Below are 19,557 nucleotides of genomic sequence, written 5' to 3' on the forward strand. Positions count from 1 at the left end.
AATTTGTATGTGCCATCTCTAATCTTCAAAATAAATTTCTCTTTTGTGTGCTCGTACCGCTCGCGAGGCGGTGAGGGGTGGCTAATATTTTCCATGCTAGATGTGTTATTCTCACGATGAGTGTTTATTCACTTGTCATTGCACGAGAGTAAGGCAAAGGTATTAGGGATGCCCGTCCCTAAATGAAAAGTGAATTTACTTTATGTTGTCAAATAATAAATTCCTTGGAAAGTGTTGGTATGGAAGGCACCCGTGGATACGATTAGCCATGGAAAGTGGAAGTATGGTGGAAAAAGGAATAAACTTTAATTTTGGTTTGGGAACTGCATATAAAATATCTAGCATGGAAAGTGTTAGGAACTCTAAGTCGTTTTCGTTGGTGGGAAAAGTATGCCTCTCAAAATGTTTTTATCTCTCAATTTTCGCTTTGAGCTCCGGCACCTCTACAAATCCCTACTTCCCTCCGCGAAGCGCCTTTCTTTTACTTTATGCAATTTTTATTTTTGAATTTGAGTCTCCATCTTCTCTTATAAAAGCACCAACTAGGGGGCACTATGATCGTACTTGAGCATTGGATGTAGTTAATATACGAGTGTGTTTCATGAATGGATCAATAATTGAGCATGATGGGCTAGGGATAGCTTCTTTTAGCATTGATATTTTGAAAGACATGGTTGCTTGTTGATATGCTTGAGTATTTAAGTTATCATGTCAAAACTAGACTATTGCTTTGAACAATATAAAAGTCCAAATGTCCATGCTATAAAGAAAAGAATATGATATGACATGTTAGGCAACATTCCACATCAAAAATTCTGTTTTTATCATTTAACTACTCGAAGACGAGCAGAAATTAAGCTTGGGGATGCTGATACCTCTCCAACATATCTATAATTTTTTATTGTTTCATGTTGTTATATTATCAATCTTGGATGTTTTATAATCATTTTATATCATTTTTTGGTACTAACCTATTGACATAGTGCCAAGTGCCAGTTGTGTTTTTGCATGTTTTTTACATCGCAGGAAATCAATACCAAACGGAGTCCAAATGCAGTGAAACTTTTTATGGATTTTTTTGGACCGGAAGAAAACCAATGGGCCGAAGAAGCACTTGGGGGCTGCTCCGAGGGGAGCACAATCCACCAGGGCACGCCTGGAGGCCCAGGCGCGCCCTGGTGGGTTGTGCCCATCTCGGGTGCCCCTCGGACCGCCTCTTTACTCTATAAATACCCCAATATTCCAAAAACCCTAGGGGAGTCGACGAAAATCAATTCCAGCCGCCGCAGAGTCCAGAACCACCAGATCCAATCTATAAACCATCACAGAGGAGTTCATCACTTCCATTGGTGCCTCTCCGATGATGCGTGAGTAGTTCTTTGTAGACCATCGGGTCCATATTTAGTAGCTAGATGGCTACCCCTCTCTTGTTTGATTCTCAATACAATGGTCTCTTGGAGATCCATATGATGTAACTCTTTTTTGCGGTGTGTTTGTTGGGATCGGATGAACTTTGAGTTTATGATCAGATCTATCTTTTTATCCATGGAAGTTATTTGAGTTTCTTTGATCTCTTATATGCATGATTGCTTATAGCCTCATATTTCTTCTCTGATATTTGGGTTTTGTTTGGCCAACTTGATCTATTTATCTTGCAATGGGGAGAGGTGCTCTGTAGTGGGTTCAATCTTACGGTGCTTGATCCCAGTGAGAGAAGGGGAACCGACACGTACGTATCGTTGCTAGTAAGGATAAAACGATGGGGTCTATTTCTACATAAATAGATCTTGCACTACAAAAAAAGACACATCTGTGACATTTTGGGCCGAACGAAATTTTTTTCTGTCATACATATGACACTTCTATGACGATAGTTGCGACAAAACCCGATATCATCATAGATGTGGTGGGCTCCTACTTCTATGACAAAAAATCATGACAGAAAATGGGCTTTTTGTCCTGGGCGGGCCGGAGACGCAGCTGCATGACATTCTTTGGGCCGTCCATGACGGAAAAACCGTGGTAGAAGCGAGGGGGAGGAAAATTTCGGGGAGTTCCCGGTTACAGTGGGAGGTCGGGGGCCGAGCGATGCGCGTTTCTCTCATACACGTACGCGCGTGTGTGTGAGGTGTTGGCTCTAACTGAACCCGAGCGAGGCGTTGGGCTCTAACTGAACCCGAGTGATTGCACTGCAGGCTACGCGTTATTGAACCCGAGCGATCGATCGATGGCTGTTAACTGAACTCGATCGAGCGATTCCTTCGCTACTGCTGCTAACTGAAGCCGATTGATGTTGCCTCTGGGATGAACAGTGAGCGTTGCGGGGGGTTTGGATGAACAGTGCATGGTGGCGTTGCCTCTAGATGAACAGGACCCCGTGGTGTGGTGGAGGGCTGGATGAACAATAGACGGTGGAGGGTTGCCCGTGGAGGGGTGGTTGAACAGGACCCCGTGGTGTGGTGGGCTGGATGAACAGTAGACGGTGGAGGGGTGCCCGTGGAGGGGTGGTTGAACAGTAGCCGGTGGAGTAGTGCGCGGTGAATAGCGGTAATAGGCTAGCGTTAATTGCTTGCTTATTTATTTCCTTATTGTCTTGTTTAGTTGTTTGCTTGTAGTCACTGCAGTTCTTTTTCTGTTTTTTTCTAGTGGCCACAATAGCCTATTTTTGGTAACTGGGCCAAAATAATCATGGGCCTTCTACGGGCCGTATGATCCATGGGCCTTCGTCCGGCCGTAGGATCCATTGCCTTCTATACGGGCCTTAGGGTCCATGGGCCTTCTACGGGTCGTATGATCCATGGGCCTTCTATGGGCCGTACTATCCATGGGCCTCATACGGGCCATAGGATCCATGGGCCTTCTATGGGGCATATCATCATTTCGCCAATCATGGGCCATACTATTCATGGACCATAACGGGCCGTTAATAGGCCGTATTTGATAACTCTATGAAAACAGCCCAACGGTTTTTTACATGAAAACGGCCCAACGTATTAATGGTCCGCAAACGGGCCGACTGTAACGACGGGCTGAATTTGGCCCACAAGCAGAAAATGACAGTAACGGGCCGTATGTAACCGAATGCTGCAAATGAGCCCAAGAATCAATGGGCCCTGAGAAGGCCGAAAGATAACTTGGGCTGGAAATAGCCCAATAGAATAATGGGCCATTAATGGGTATAAAGTGATACACTGTTCATTACAGGCCAGTTTCACCACGGGTCGTTAATGGGCCAAGAGTTACAAAGGTCCTCATATGGGCCGAAAGAAGTCATGGGCCACACATGGGCCGGAAGTTAAAACGGGCTAAATCATATTGGACGGCCCAGATGACGCTACTGGGCCTAATTTGGAAAGGGCGTAAAGGGCCCTGGGTTAGCGGGCTGTAAATGGGCTATATGCGAACAGGCCGTTAACAGGCTTTCCGTGGGCTGGCCCGCCACCTTTTGACCAAGTCAAACGGGCCGGCCTTTTTACAGGAATGGGCCTCTGTTGGGCCGTGCCACGTGTCGCCGTATCATAGGCGCCTTCGGTCCAATGAGCGGATGACATCTGTCCCAACGGTGAGCCAACACGTGTTTCCTCCAGCCAATGATGATTTTACACATGGAAAATCCCCATTGGTCGGGGCTGTTAACGGGTTATCGGATCCAAAACCCGACCCGATAGCTTAACGGCGTTCCGTTACGGTGGATGCCACGTGTCGGTCACCCTTGACGAAAGCACTTCTGTGACGCGTGATTTATCATCATGGAAGTGGACACTTCCGTGATGATAATTTTGGTAATGCCATGGAACACTTCTACGACAGCACAGGTATGACTATCTTGTTCTATCATAAATTTGTCATGGATGTACATGCATGACAAAAAACGCGACCTACTGTGACAAACACGTATCACCACGGAAGTGTATTTTTTGTAGTGTTTTCTACATCATGTCATCGTTCTTATTGCATTAGTCCGTTTCTCCATGAGCTTATTACACTAGATGCATGCTGGATAGCGGTCGATGTGTGGAGTAATAGTAGTAGATGCAGGCAGGAGTCAGTCTACTAATCTTGGACGTGATGCCTATGTAATGATCATTTCCTGGATATCGTCATGATTATTTGAAGTTCTATCAACTGCCCAACAGTAATTTGTTTACCCATCGTTTGCTATTTTTCTCGAGAGAAGCCAATAGTGAAACCTACAGCCCCCCAGGTCTCTTTCTCATATTGTTTGCCTTTGCGATCTATTTTCCTTTGCTTTTATTTTCAGATCTACTAAACCAAAAATACAAAAATACCTTTCTGTAATTTATTCTTATTTATTTTATTTGGCATTCAATCTATCAATCTACTACAATTTATTCACGTCCTTTTGCCAATTTCTGGCGCCGTTACCCGGAAGGGATTGACAACCCCTTTAATACGTCGGGTTGCGAGTATTTGTTATTTGTGTGTAGGTGTCGTTTACATATTGTTGCTTGGTTCTCCTACTGGTTCAGTAACCTTGGTTTCATCACTGAGGGAAATACCTACCGTCGATGTGCTGCATCATCCCTTCCTCTTTGGGGAAATACCGATGTAGCTTCAAGCCGCATCAGGCTCTGGTGGAGCTGTTCTACCGGGGAAACTTCCATCGTCATCATGAACGATCCTCTCATCGAGAGGGGGTCAATCTCCATCAACATCTTCACTAACACCATCTCCTCTCCAAACCCTAGTTCATCTCTTGTATTCGATCTTTGTCTCAAAACCTCAGATTGGTACCTGTCACCTTACTGATTCATTGTGCAAATATTTAAATTTACATCCCAGGCAATACTCACACTGTCCTGTTTGATCTTTATGATAAATCTTATACCATGGACCTAGAAGATTTTAGTGATGCATGCAAAATCCCACAATGGGTATTCTTAGTGAGCCTCGCAAAACTGAATACAATGATTTCCTTGCTAGCATCACTATAGGAGAAACTAGAAATATCACACAAGCTTCCATGGGGAGCATTCATTTTCCTGCCATGCATTATTTTGCTCTCTTCATAGGCAGATGTATTAATGGTTAATGGTAAACATGATCATAGCCACCTTTGTGCATCGGATCTTAGTGTCCTCAGGTGTGTAGTGTTGGGTGATAAGCGATATAATTTAGGGGCTATTATTGCGAGGAGGTTACACCTTAATGCTAAAGATGGAGATCTCTTTGGTGGAATTTATGCCACCCGTTTAGCTAATTATCTTGAGGTACCCATAAGGGAGAATGACATTGAGTTACCACCTGATTTTCTTGATTAAAATGCTTTAGTACACTATCAGTTTCTTGTGAGGAACGAATAGTCCCTCCTGTACCGACTAATCTTTGACCGACAGCGCGCTGTCCATATTACTCTTCCTGCTCCTGCCTTTTTTAACTTTCAGGTCAGAGGGAGATATTTTATAACCGGAGAGGAGGCAAACGAGTATGAGACAGAGGTGGAGGCCGCTCGCCTCCATGCTGCAGCCCTTCAGGCCGTAGCTGCTGCATCCTAGTACAACCCCGACTACTACAACTTCGGATATCTGCCAGGCTAGGCGTGGCCTTAGACCAACTCAGGCCAAAGGCCTAATCTTGGGGGAGTACGTATTTCTCACTGACATTACATTCATGTCCACACACTCATTCCAGTTGTCGGTGTTCATACTTTTTCATTGTATTATCCATGCTAGTTTATTTTCTTTTTTCTCGCTTTCTTCTTGTGTGTTTGAAAAACTTTAATAAAAACCAAAAAAAATAGTTGTAGCTTCCGTTTAGTTTCCTTTCCATGTTTATGTAGTAGTAGTAGTATTAAAGAAAAGCCAAAAATATTTCTCGTTCTTCTTTTGCTTGTTGGGATCTTTCCCATGTAAATAGTTTTTCTCGTTCTTGTTTTACTTCCTTCAGGAAAACCAAAACTCCGAAAACATTTCAGTGTGTTTCTTTGAAATTCTTTTTTTCATTTCTTTGGGTCAAGAGGAGAAGACCGCGATGAAAATGATGAGTGGCTCTCATATGCATTATTGTTGATCTAACAAAGAGCCCATGTTACCTTGTCTTCTCCTTTGAATAAATGTTTGCAGATTCCAGCTTAGTCCAATGCACATGCACTCTTATTATTATTCACACCATTCGGTCGTGCAAGTGAAAGGCAATAATGATGATATATGATGAAATGATTGAGATGAGGAAATGCTGGTATGAACTCAACCTATCTTGTTTCTGTAAATATGATTAGTTCATCATTCTTGATTCAACCCATTATGAATGAAACATGTTTGCAATGACAATTAGAGATTATAGTTACTCATGCCATGCTTAATTATCTAGGAGTTTATAATGGTTTACCTTGCGTGCCAACATTCTTTTAAAATGGTTGTGATGTAGTATGATAGGATGGTATTGTTGGGGAACGCAGTAATTTCAAAAAAATTCCTACGCACACGCAAGACCATGGTGATGCATAGCAACGAGAAGGGAGAGTGTCGTCCACGTACCCTCGTAGACCGTTAAGCGGAAGCGTTATGACAACGCGGTTGATGTAGTCGTTCGTCTTCACGATTGACCGATCCTTAGTACCGAACGTACGGCACCTCCGCGTTCAGCACACGTTCAGCTCGATGACGTCCCACAAACTCACGATCCAATAGAGCTCAGGGAAGAGTTTCGTCAGCACGACGGCGTGGTGACGATGTTGATGAAGCTACCATTGCAGGGCTTCGCCTAAGCACCGCTACAGTATGACCGAGGTGGATTATGGTGGATGGGGGCACCGCACACGGCTGAGAGAGATCAATGATCAACTTGTGTGTCTAGAGGTGCCCCCTGCCCCCGTATATAAAAGAGCAAGGGCGGAGGCCGGCCGGCCCTAGAGGGTGCGCCAGGAGGAGGAATCCTCCTCCTAGTAGGTGTAGGATTCCCCTCTTTCCTACTCCTACTAGGAGGGGGAAAGGAAGGCGGAGAAGGAGAAGGAAAGGAGGGCGCCCCCCCCCCCTCTCCTAGTCCAATTCGGACCGGAGGGGGAGGGGGCGCGCGGCCTGCCCTGGCCGGCCCCTCTCTCTCTCCACTAGGGCCCAATAAGGCCCATTAAACCCCGGGGGTTCCGGTAACCCCTCCGGCACTCCGGTAAAATCCCGATTTCATCTGGAACTCTTCCGATGTCCAAATGTAGGCTTCCAATATATCAATCTTTACGTCTCGCCCATTTCGAGACTCCTCGTCATGTCCGTGATCATATCCGGTACTCTGAACTACCTTCGGTACATCAAAACACATAAACTCATATTACCGATCTTCACAGAACTTTAAGCGTGCGGACCCTACGGGTTCGAGAACTATGTAGACATGACCGAGACACGTCTCCGGTCAATAACCAATAGCGGAACCTGGATGCTCATATTGGTTCCTACATATTCTATGAAGATCTTTATCGGTCAAACCGCATAACAACATGCGTTGTTCCCTTTGTCATCGGTATGTTACTTGCCCGAGATTCAATTGTCGGTATCCTCATACCTAGTTCAGTCCCGTTACCGGAAAGTCTCTTTACTTGTTCTGTAATGCACTATCCCGCAACTAACTCATTAGTTGCATTGCTTGCAAGGCTTATAGTGATGTGCATTACCGAGAGGGCCCAAAGATACCTCTCCGACAATCCGAGTGACAAATCCTATTCTTGATATATGCCAACTCCACGAACACCATTGGGGACACCTGTAGAGCACCTTTATAATCACCCAGTTACGTTGTGACGTTTGGTAGCACACAAAGTGTTCCTCCGGTAATCGGGAGTTGCATAATCTCATAGTTATAGGAACATGTATAAGTCATGAAGAAAGCAATAGCAGTAAACTAAAACGATCAAGTGCTAAGCTAACGGAATGGGTCAAGTCAATCACATCATTCCCCTAATGATGTGATCCCATTTATCAAATGACAATTCATGTCTATGGTTAGGAAACATAACCATCTTTGATCAACGAGCTAGTCAAGTAGAGGCATACTAGTGACACTTTGTTTGTCTATGTATTCACACATGTATTATGTTTCCCGTTAATACGATTCTAGCATGAATAATAAACATTTATCATGATATAAGGAAATAAATAATAACTTTATTATTGCCTCTAGGGCATATTTCCTTTAGGTATCCTCCTTTGAATGATTTGAGTGGCTTGACTTGGCACATGTTCACGCATGTAGTTGAAACAAAATCAACATAGCCTCCACGATATTTATGTTCATGGTGATTTATATCCTACTCATGCTTGCACTAAATGTTGGTTAATCTCAATGCATCTTTATGACTGTTGTCGCTCTCTAGTTGGTCGCTCCTCAATCTTTTGCTAGCCTTCACTTGTACTAAGCGGGAATACTGCTTGTGCATCCACTTCCTTAAACTCAAAGTTGTTCCATATGAGTCCACCATACCTACCTATATGCGGTATTTACCTGTCGTTCCAGGTAAATTTGCATGTGCCAAACTCTAAAGCTTCAAATGATAATCTGTTTTGTATGCCTGGATCGGTCATGTCGCGACTGAGGGCTGTCAGTATCTTCCATGCTAGATGGGTTATTCTCACGATGAGTGGACTCCGCTCATCATTCACGAGAAAATGGATGGTAGTTGGGATGCCCAGTTCCATGGTCAAATAAAATCAAAATTTAATTTCAAACAAAACTCCCCCAAGATTGTTGTTAGTTGGACGGTGCCCGTTGATTCGGACCAGCCGTGGAATGTGCTTGTTGGTGGAGGGGGAGTAAAAACGTTACCTTTCTATTTGGGAACCGCCTATAATGTATCCAGTATGGAAGATACCGAGATCTCTTGGTTGTTATGTTGACTATGGAAGCATACCACTCAAAATATTATTTATCTCTGTTTCAAAAATCTTGAGCTCTGGCACCTCTGCAAATCCTTGCTTCCCTCTGCGAAGGGCCTATCTATTTACTTTTATTGCTAAGTCATCATCCTCTTATAAAAAGCACCAGTTAGAGAGCACCACTGTCATCTGTATGTGTTGTTATTAATTGATATTGAGTATGAATGTGACTGGATCTCTTTTACCATGAATTACAATGTCTAGTCAGTCCTTGATCTTGAGGGGTGCTCTGCATTTATGTTTTGCATTCTCAGAAAGGGCTAGCGAGATACCATTTTATTATATCATATCATGATTGTTTTGAAAAAGTGTTGTCATCCGAGATTCATTATTATTGCTCGCTAGCTGATTATGCCATTGATATGAGTAAATCTGAGACCTAAATGTTATTGTGAATATGCTTAGTTTATAATCTTTGCTGAAAACCTGAATGCTGGCTTTACATATTTGCAACAATAAGATCAAACAAAGTTTGTAAAAGTTTTTCTTTATCACTTTCAGCTTGTCAACTGAATTGTTTGAGGACAAGCAATGGGTTAAGCTTGGGGGAGTTGATACGTCTCTATCGTATCTACTTTTCCAAACTATTTTACCCTTGTTTTGGACTCTAATTTGCATGATTTGAATGTAACTAACCGAGACTGACATTGTTTTCGGCAGAATTGCCTTGGTGTTATTTTTGTGCAGAAATAAAATTTCTCGGAATTACCTGAAAATCCACGGAGATTTTTTTGGAATATATAAAAAATATTGGTGAAAGAATCAACCGGAGGGGACCCACCTGCTGTCCACAAGGGTGGAGGGCGCGCCCCCTGCCTTGTGGGTCCCCTGGACCTCCACCGACCTCAACTCAAACTCCATATATTCACGTTCGGGGAGAAAAAAATTAGAGAGAAGGAGTCATCACGTTTTACGATATCGAGCCGCCGCCACCTCCTGTTCTTCATCGGGAGGGAAGATCTAGAGTCTGTTCGGGGCTATGGAGAGGGGAAATCGTTGCCATCATCATCATCAACTATCCTCCATCACCAATTTCATGATGCTCACCGCTGTGCGTGAGTAATTCCATCATAGGCTTGCTGGACGGTGATGGGTTGGATGGGATTTATCATGTAAACGAGTTAGTTTTGTTAGGGTTTGATCCCTAGTATCCACTATGTTCTGAGATTGATGTTTCTATGACTTTGCTATGCTTAATGCTTGTCACTAGGGCCCGAGTGCCATGATTTCAGATCTGAACCTATTATGTTTTCACAAATATATTTGTGTTCTTGATCCGATCTTGCAAGTTGTAGACACCTATTACGAGTTATGATCCGCATACCCCAAGGTGACAATAATTGGGATTATTTCCGGTGATTACCGTAGTTTGAGGAGTTCATGTATTCACTAAGTGCTAATGCTTTGTTCCGGTTCTCTATTAAAAGGAGACATTAATATCCCTTAGTTTCCGTTAGGACCCCGCTGCCACGGGAGGGTAGGACAAAAGATGTCATGCAAGTTCTTTTCCATAAGCACGTATGACTGTATTCGGAATACATGCCTACATTATATTGATGAATTAGAGCTAGTTCTGTGTCACCCTAGGTTGTAACTATTGCATGATGAATACCATCCGACATAATTATCCATCACTGATCCATTACCTATGAGCTTTTCATATATTGATCTCTACCAAGTTACTTTTCCGTTGCCACTGTTACAATTGCTACAAAACTGCTACTTTTACTTTTGCCACCGTTGTCATTACTTCCATACTGCTTTGCTACTAAATACTTTGCTGCAGATATTAAGTCTTTTAGGTGTTGTTGAATTGACAACTCGGCTGCTAATACTTGAGAATATTCTTTGGCTCCCCTTGTGTCGAATCAATAAATTTGGGCTGAATACTCTACCCTTGAAAAGTGTTGCGATCCCCTATGCTCGTGGGTTATCAGAGGGGGAGAGAGCCCCTCCTCCTTTTTCCTTGCCTCCTAGGCGGGAGAAAGGTTTCCCCTCTGGTTTTTGGTGTCCATGGTTGTGGAGGGCGAGAACTTCTCAAATGGGATCTGACTTTTGAGGGAGGCTGTTTTTCTGGATGTTGAAATGATTCTCATCACCATTTTTTAATTTTCTAGAGATCCGTAAATCCAAAAGGAAAATCTGGAATTTTAGGGTGGTTGAGAAACTTCAGGTGCAAGCTTACGACCAAAGGAGGGCTTTAGAAGCTTCCTGCAGTGCCTAGGCACCGTGTCAATTTGGGTACCTGGGGGGCTAGGGCCTCTCCATGTGTGGGGCCCAGACCCCCTGGGTGTCCCTTGGTGCAAAGCTTTATAAAAAATCTAGGGGGTTAAATGATTTTTTTTTGAAATACAAAAATACCAGAAAAGAAGAATTGACACTGGGCACCTAATTAATATAACCTGAAGCTTAGTTCTGAAGAAGAATATAACCTGCATTGACTGAAAATGCAGGAAAGACAACTAGATCCCAATTCTATGAAACCAAACCGGGAAAGACAACTAGGTCCCAATCCTATGAAACGAAACAAACCAAAGAAACCATAATCACTAAATTAGGCACCTAACACAGTAAATAAACCTAAAGACGTCAGCCAAAAAAGAAGACCCGATGGACACAGATTAAGAAGACTAATTCAAATGGACCGGACTAAACTAAAATCTACATATTTTACTACATGAAAATCTACCTTGTACTATACAATTCTAGCTATACTCAAACAAAAAAAGCACAAACCATATCTTTGATGCCATTGGCGTGTTTGGTAACTTCCATAACACAACATAAGACTTGCATAACCAGCAAAGAAATCAGCAGGGCACTAGCACAATGTCAAACAGAAGCATCAAATAAAACAAGGAAAAGCATAAAAGCACCGAGAATCCATGTGCAAATGAACATAAAATCCTAGGCCCTAGTAGGATCTAGGCAAGGAACACAAAGAACACACCTATAATCCACAAAAAACAAACAATAAAGAAAAGTAGGCCACAAAGATCCAACCAGGAAATAAGACTCTCCTAATAACAAAGCAAGAAAGAGATGCACTCATTGGTCAGTCTGCACACAAATTCTAAGGACAAGCACAATAGACTAAATCTAACAACAACTCCATATAGGCAAGACGAGGAACGTACACCGCCGCACAAACGTAAGCCTAGGTCTGGAGCACAGAGAAGGAGGAGGGAAGGTGTTGGCCTGGAGATCCTTGGATGAAGACACGACAAGCGACACAGATCAAATGTCGAACTGACTAGTGAATTGACCAAAAGAAGTAGGACCTACAAACAATGGACCAATATGCAACAAAATCAAAGTTATAGCTTCTACGCTTGTTCGCATGCAACAAAAATTAAGACGTACGGTGGAGAGTACATAGCAATCTTCTTCGGCCGACCGGTGGTGGTGCTAGAGAAGACGACGCCTACTACTGCGACAACCATGATTGTGATAGCGACCGTTCACTACGGTCTAATCTTGTTATGGTTTTATTTTATTTATATGCGGCGATTCTAACTAAAGGTCTAATTAGGTATTTGAGTTTATCACGTGAGCTAAATAAATCAGCTAATACATGAACCTTGATAGATCTTATCTTGTGGATCTCAAGAAGGAAGCCTTAGTCCTTACCAAGCTTCTTCCAAACATTAAGTTAGTGAAAATCAGAAGACATGCAAATGAGGTGGCTCATCAGATAACTAAGTTTTAGTTTTGCCACATAATTTTTTTTTATTTTTATCATTTACCTACTCAAGGACGAGTAAGGATTAAGCTTGGGGATGCTTGATACATCTCCAACGATCTATATTTTTTGTTGTTTCATGCTATTATATTATCAATTTTGGATGTTTTATATGCAATATTATATCCTTTTTTGGGACTAACCTATTTACCGTGTTGTTTCTTGTTTGTTTTTTGGCTTTTCAGAAATTAATATCAAACAGAATCCAAATGAAGAAAAAAAACTTTGGATTAATTTTTTCTGGACCAGAAGGGACCCACGAAGGTTCGAGAGAAGACCAGAAGAGCCATGAGGGAGTGACAAGCTCGCTTGGCGCGCCTGGGGGTGGGAGCGCCCCCAGGCTTGTGGGACCCTCATGGCACCTCTTGACTAAATTCCACCTCTATAAATTCTTAAATATTTCCAATATACCAGAGAGCCACCCGAAACACTTTCTCCACCGCTGCAAGTTTCTGTTTTTTTGCGATCCCGTTATAGGTCGGATGGCCTTCTATGTAATAGTTTTCCGCCCTACATGGCAAATGCGGTAATGAACAGCTGTATTAAACTTTTTAATTAATTAATACATGGGTTTTTTTCAAAAAAAATCAGGTAATCCTATTTGATAACCTCTAATAATTTGCAAAAAAATAACGGATAATCCACATCTGCCCGATATTACCGATACCATACTTGCCGGAGTAAAACAAAATTTGTATCCACATCCATATTCGATGAATTCATGCAAGTACATAACATATCCTTAAAGGCAGATGCAAATTTGAAATAAAAAATATCCGTACCATTTACATCCATACTTGCGTGCTCCCACACCCAAGAAAATGACCAGAGCCCTCCAAATTGGCGGTTCCTATTCCGCGCGTAGCTTGTTGTATATAGCCAACTAGCGTGTAACCCCCGCTCGTCTATCTACTGTATGGGCCGGCCCAGTCTAGTTTATTTTCCACCGGGTTCTGGAAGGTTCTCCCTGACCCTTTTTCTATATTATTTTCTTTTCTTTTTCTTCTGAATTTTATATCTAGTTTTCCCCTTTTCTTTCTCTTTTTCCGCTTTCTTTTTTCTTTTAAAATTTCTTTTTTTATTTTTGTTTTCCTTTTTTTCAAGGTCGTTTTTTATTTAATTTACCATTTATTTTATATATTTACCATTTTATTTTGCTAACATATTACAAACTCGAGAATATTTTTGGAAATCATGAACATTTCGAATTCTTTTTTTTTTGCAATTGCGAACATTTTCAACAATTTTATAATTTTTCAAACTTGCAAATATTTTCAGCAATTTCACTAAAATAATGTGTTTTTATATTTTTTTGAACTTGCTGAACATTTCTTGAATCGATCAACTTTTATTCGATTTTATGGAACATTTTCTAAAATTCAAGAATATATTTTTCAAATTTTAACATTTTTTATAATTTCATGAATAGTTTTTGAATTGTCGAACATTTTTTCAAATTAGCAAACATTTTTTGTTTCCCAAACATTTTTTTAGTATGCAGATTTTTGTTTCAAAATCATGAATAATTTTGGAATCCACGAACATTTTATGACTTTCCGAACTTTTTTGAAAATCATGAACATTATTTTAATTCACGTACATTTTATTATTTCTCAAACATTCTTTTTCAAATTTTGTTATATTGTTTTGTAAGTATGTTTGCAAGATAATAAAAAACGTGAAAATAAAAGTAGGTGTTGTTTTAATAAAATAACAATTATGTTAGCATGGCGAGTATGGAAAGTAGTGCTAGGACTTACGAAATTGTCCCAGGCAATTAATAACAAGATCGATAATCGTTATTGCAATTTTATATGAGGGACATGCAGGAGCTAACATACTTTTCATACTTGAATCGTAAGGGGAGGCTTCTCAAGGAGTTTTGTGCCGTCCAGAGGTCTCTGTCAGGGTGACCCTATCTCGCCATATTTGTTCTTATTTTGTGCGGAAGGGTTCTCTACGTTACCGCGACAGGCACAAGAGGATAACAAAATCAAGGGTGTAACTTTTGGGAGCACTGGCCCCCATGTAACACACCTGCTCTTTGCTGACGATAGCATTGTCTTCTTGAAGGGCTCGCATGACAGTCTGTGTGCCTTGAAGGAAATTTTGGGGCATTTATGAAGCGACATCTGGCCAAAAGGTGAATCTTCATATGTCTTCAATTTCTTTGGAAAGGAGTGCCCACAAGGAAGAAAGGAGGTTTTCAAGAATGCGATTGGTATCGAGACCGAGGCCCTTGGTGGGAGTTATCTAGGGCTCCTAACAGTGGTGGGGCGCTCCAAGGATGGGACTTTCAAGCACCTAACCGAATCCTCCAAGGGCAATGTCTCAGGATGGAAAGGACAGGGTCTGTCAAAGGCAGCGAGAGAGGTACTCGTAAAATATGTGCTACAGGCTACTCCAACTTACACCATGAGTTGTTTTCAACTCACAAAGAAAATGTGCCGGAAACTGACTTCGATCTCTTCGAAATTCTGGTGGGGCGCAACGAATGGTGAAAGGAAGGTGCATTGGATAGCATGGGATAAAATGTGTATGGCCAAGCGGGATGGGGGTCTTGGGTTTAGAGATCCGGAGGCCTTCAACCAAGCCCTACTAGCTAAACAAGCATGGAGGCTCCTACAGTCCCCGTCATGTTTATGTGCAAGGGTGCTCAAAGCTAGATACTTTCAAGATGACAGCATCATGACAGCGACGTGTCCGGCCAGGGCTTCCTACACTTTTAGGAGTTTTTTGCATGGGCGTGATCTGCTGCGGGAAGGCTCTATATGGCGTATAGGGGATGGACGAAATGTAAATATCCATCATGCCAATTGGATTCCCATGGAAGGAAGCATGCGACCATTGGGTCAGGTGTATAGGCAAGGAATTACTCGTGTTGCTGATTTGCTAACACCATGCGGAAGAAAGTGTGATAACATGAAGCTACAGAGCATGTTTACCCATAGCGATATAAACGATATCAAGCAAATGAAGGTAGGTGGACCATGGATGGCTGATTACCAAGCTTGGAACTATATGAAGTCAGGACAATTCTCGGTGAGGTCTGCTTACCACTTGAGGATGAGGCTCAGCAAGGTGGCAACCGGACGGCCAAGCCCCTCGTCCTCTGTCAAGAACCATCAGGGATGGATGGCTTTATGGAATACAAACGCGCCAAACAAAGCGAAGATCCACATGTGGCGTCTCATGCGGAATGGATTGGCTGTTGGTGCGGAGCTATACCGCAGAAAGGTAAAGAACGGCGTCTTCTGTGCGGCATGTGGACGAGAAGAAACACTCTATCATTGATTCTGGGCATGTCCACATTCCACGCTGTTCTGGAAGATCATGCACACAGAGAGAGGAGTTGCGGTGGCGACCCTGCCGTATTCTGTTCGCTCCTCCACTGCTCTCGCATCGTGGCTGCTAGGATGGTTTGCGGAAGCCTCGGGCGACGAACGGGAGGCTATGGTGCATGCCATTTATGGCTGTGGCTAGCACGGAATGAGGCAAAAGATGGAAAGAAGATAGCTGGAGCACATGAGGTAGCGGCGTCGGTTGTTTCATACATGGCTGAATGGACAGCCATTCACTAGCGCAAGACCACCAATGGGAATACAAGGGAGGTGCAGCAATGGGAGGCCCCGAAGATAGGTTGGGTTAAAGCTAATGTCGATGGTGTCGTGTCCAGGCTTAGAGGAAAGGGTGGTGGTGGGGTCATTCTTAGAGGTGACCAAGGCGATTTCCGTGCGGTCGCTTGCACGTTCATTGATGGAGTCGTGGTGTGACGCCCCCGATTCAATCGTACACTAATCATGCACGCAAATGTGTACGATCAAGATCAGGGACTCACGGGAAGATATCACAACACAACTCTACAAATAAAAATAAGTCATACAAGCATCATAATACAAGCCAGGGGCCTCGAGGGCTCGAATACAAGTGCTCGATCATAGACGAGTCAGCGGAAGCAACAATATCTGAGTACAGACATAAGTTAAACAAGTTTGCCTTAAGAAGGCTAGCACAAACTGGGATACAGATCGAAAGAGGCGTAGGCCTCCTGCCTGGGATCCTCCTAACTACTCCTGGTCGTCGTCAGCGGGCTGCACGTAGTAGTAGGCACCTCCAGCATAGTAGGAGTCGTCGTCGACGATGGCGTTTGGCTCCTGGACTCCAGCATCTGGTTGCGACAACCAGAAAGAAAGGAAAGGGGGGAAAAGGGGGGAGAAAGCAACCGTGAGTACTCATCCAAAGTACTCGCAAGCAAGGAACTACACTACATATGCATGGGTATATGTGTAAAGAGTCAATATCGGTGGACTGAACTGCAGAATGCCAGAATAAGAGGGGGATAGCTAGTCCTATCGAAGACTACGCTTCTGGCAGCCTCCGTCTTGCAGCATGTAGAAAAGAGCAGATTGAAGTCCTCCCAGTAGCATCTCCAAGTAGCATCTCCAAGTAGCATCTCCAGTAGCATCTCCAGTAGCATCGCATAGCATAATCCTACCCGGCGATCCTCCCCTCGTCGCCCTGTGGAAAAGCGATCACCGGGTTGTCTGTGGAACTTGGAAGGGTGTGTTTTATTAAGTATCCGGTTCTAGTTGTCATAAGGTCAAGGTACAACTCCAAGTCGTCCTGTTACCGAAGATCGCGGCTATTCGAATAGATTAACTTCCCTGCAGGGGTGCACCAACTTACCCAACATGCTTGATCCCATTTGGCCGGACACACTTTCCTGGGTCATGCCCGGCCTCGGAAGATCAACACGTCGCAGCCCCACCTAGGCAAAACAGAGAGGCCAGCACGCCGGTCTAAACCTAAGCGCACAGGGGTCTGGGCCCATCGCCCATAGCACACCTGCACGTTGCGAGGGCGGTCGGAAGCAGAACTAGCCCCCTTAATACAAGAGCAGGCTTACGTTCCAATCCGGCGCGCGCCGCTCCGTCGCTGACGTCTGAAGTGCTTCCGCTGATACCACGATGTCGGGATACCCATAACTACTCCCACGTAGATGGTTAGTGCGTATAGGCTCGTAGCCAACTCAGATCAAATACCAAGATCTCGTTAAGCGTGTTAAATATCCGCGAACGCCGAACAGGGCCAGGCCCACCTCTCTCCTAGGTGGTCTCAACCTGCCCTGTCGCTCCGCCACAAAGTAACAGTCGGGGATCGTCGGGAACCCAGGCCCACCTCTACCGGGATGGAGCCACCTGTCCTTTCAGCCCCCATCTCCGAACAGTATCACAGGTAATGTAACAGTGTAAAGTATATAGTATATGCCCGTGATCACCTCCCGAAGTGATCACGCCCAGTAGTATAGCATGGCAGACGGACAAGAGTGTAGGGCCACTGATGGAACACTAGCATCCTATACTAAGCAGTAGGATAGCAGGTAAAGGTAACAACAATAGTAGCAAGGACAGGTTATGCAGCAGTATAGGATTAACTGAAAGCAGTAACATGCTACACTACTCTAATGCAAGCAGTATAGAGGAGAATAGGCGATATCTGGTGATCAAGGGGGGGCTTTCCTGGTTGCTCTGGCAAGAGAGAGGGGTCGTCAACTCCGTAGTCGAACTGGGCAGCAACGGCGTCGGTCTCGTAGTCTACCGAAGAGAAGAGGGGGGAAGAAACAATAAATACAGTGCAAACATAAGCAAGACGACGCAAGACATGACAAAGAGCGGTGCTAGGTGTGTCCTAACGCAGTATGAGGTGATGCCGGCGAAGGGGGAAAACATCCCGGAAAGTATTCCCGGTGTTCCGTGTTTTCGGGCAGAGGAGCCGGAGGGGGAAAGTGGCGAGTTTGATATGTTAGGGGTGCGTGGCGGACGAACGGGCTGCGTATCCGGGTCGTCTCGTCGTTCTAAGCAACTTTCATGTTGAAAATAATTTAATCCGAGTTACGGATTAAAAGATATGATTTACTAAAGATTTTATTAATTTCTAGAATTTAATTAATTATTTAATTTAATTTCAAAAATGGAATTATGACATCAGCATGACGTCATGCTGACGTCAGCAGTCAACAGGGGTTGACTGGTCAACCTGACCAGTGGGTCCAGTGGGACCCACCTGTCATACTCTGTTTAGACTTAATTAGGGTTTAGGCTAAACAAACTACTGTTTAATTAAACTAACAGATTAATTAGATTAATTAACTAGGATTAATTAACTTAATTAATTTAGTTAATTAATTAATTAATTAAGTTTATTTTTTAGTTATTATTTATTTTATTTTACAGGGTGGGGCCCAGTAGTCATACTCTAGGGGGTTTTGTTTTAAAGGGGATTAGCCCCTAAGCTAATTAGGGCCGGCCCCATGTGGCGGTGACACAGCCGGCTCGGGCCGCAGCTGTGCACGCACGCACAGAGGTGACGACGCCGGCGGTACTCGGCCGGCAGGCAGCGGTGGTGGCCCGCCGCGGGCGTCGACGGGCAGGGCCACGCGCAGGCCGGCGTCGGGGACCTGTGCGCGGACGAGGGCACGGTGAGCGCGCATCAGGTGCGACCGGAGACGGCGCGGGCGTGCACGGCGATGGGGAGGGCGCGCGCGGGAGCGCGACCACTGTAGGTCGAGCGCGGCGACGGGCGCCGGTGACAGTGGCGAACGAGCTAGGGGAGGGGAGGCCGGAGCACAGAGGAAAGAGGAGGGCGCGGGGCTCACAGTGAGCCGGACGGGGAGGCAGTGGCTCGAGGTGGTTGGCGGAGAAGCGGAACGACGAGGTGGCAGCCGAGGAGGCGGGCGACGGGGTCCGGCGTGGTGACGGCGAACGACGGCGAGCGCGGGCACCGGGGATCGGCTCGGGTGCCGATCCAGATCCAGCGGGGGGGAGTTCCGGTGAGGTGATCCTCCGGGCGGCGGTGACGTGGTTCCGGCGAGGAGGCGGTCGAGGCGGCGAGGTGTGGTCTGGCGTGGTGGCTCGGGTGAGGTGGCCAGTGGGG

Source organism: Triticum dicoccoides, chromosome 7A (assembly GCF_002162155.2).
Source record: "Triticum dicoccoides isolate Atlit2015 ecotype Zavitan chromosome 7A, WEW_v2.0, whole genome shotgun sequence".
Lineage (NCBI taxonomy): Eukaryota > Viridiplantae > Streptophyta > Magnoliopsida > Poales > Poaceae > Triticum > Triticum dicoccoides.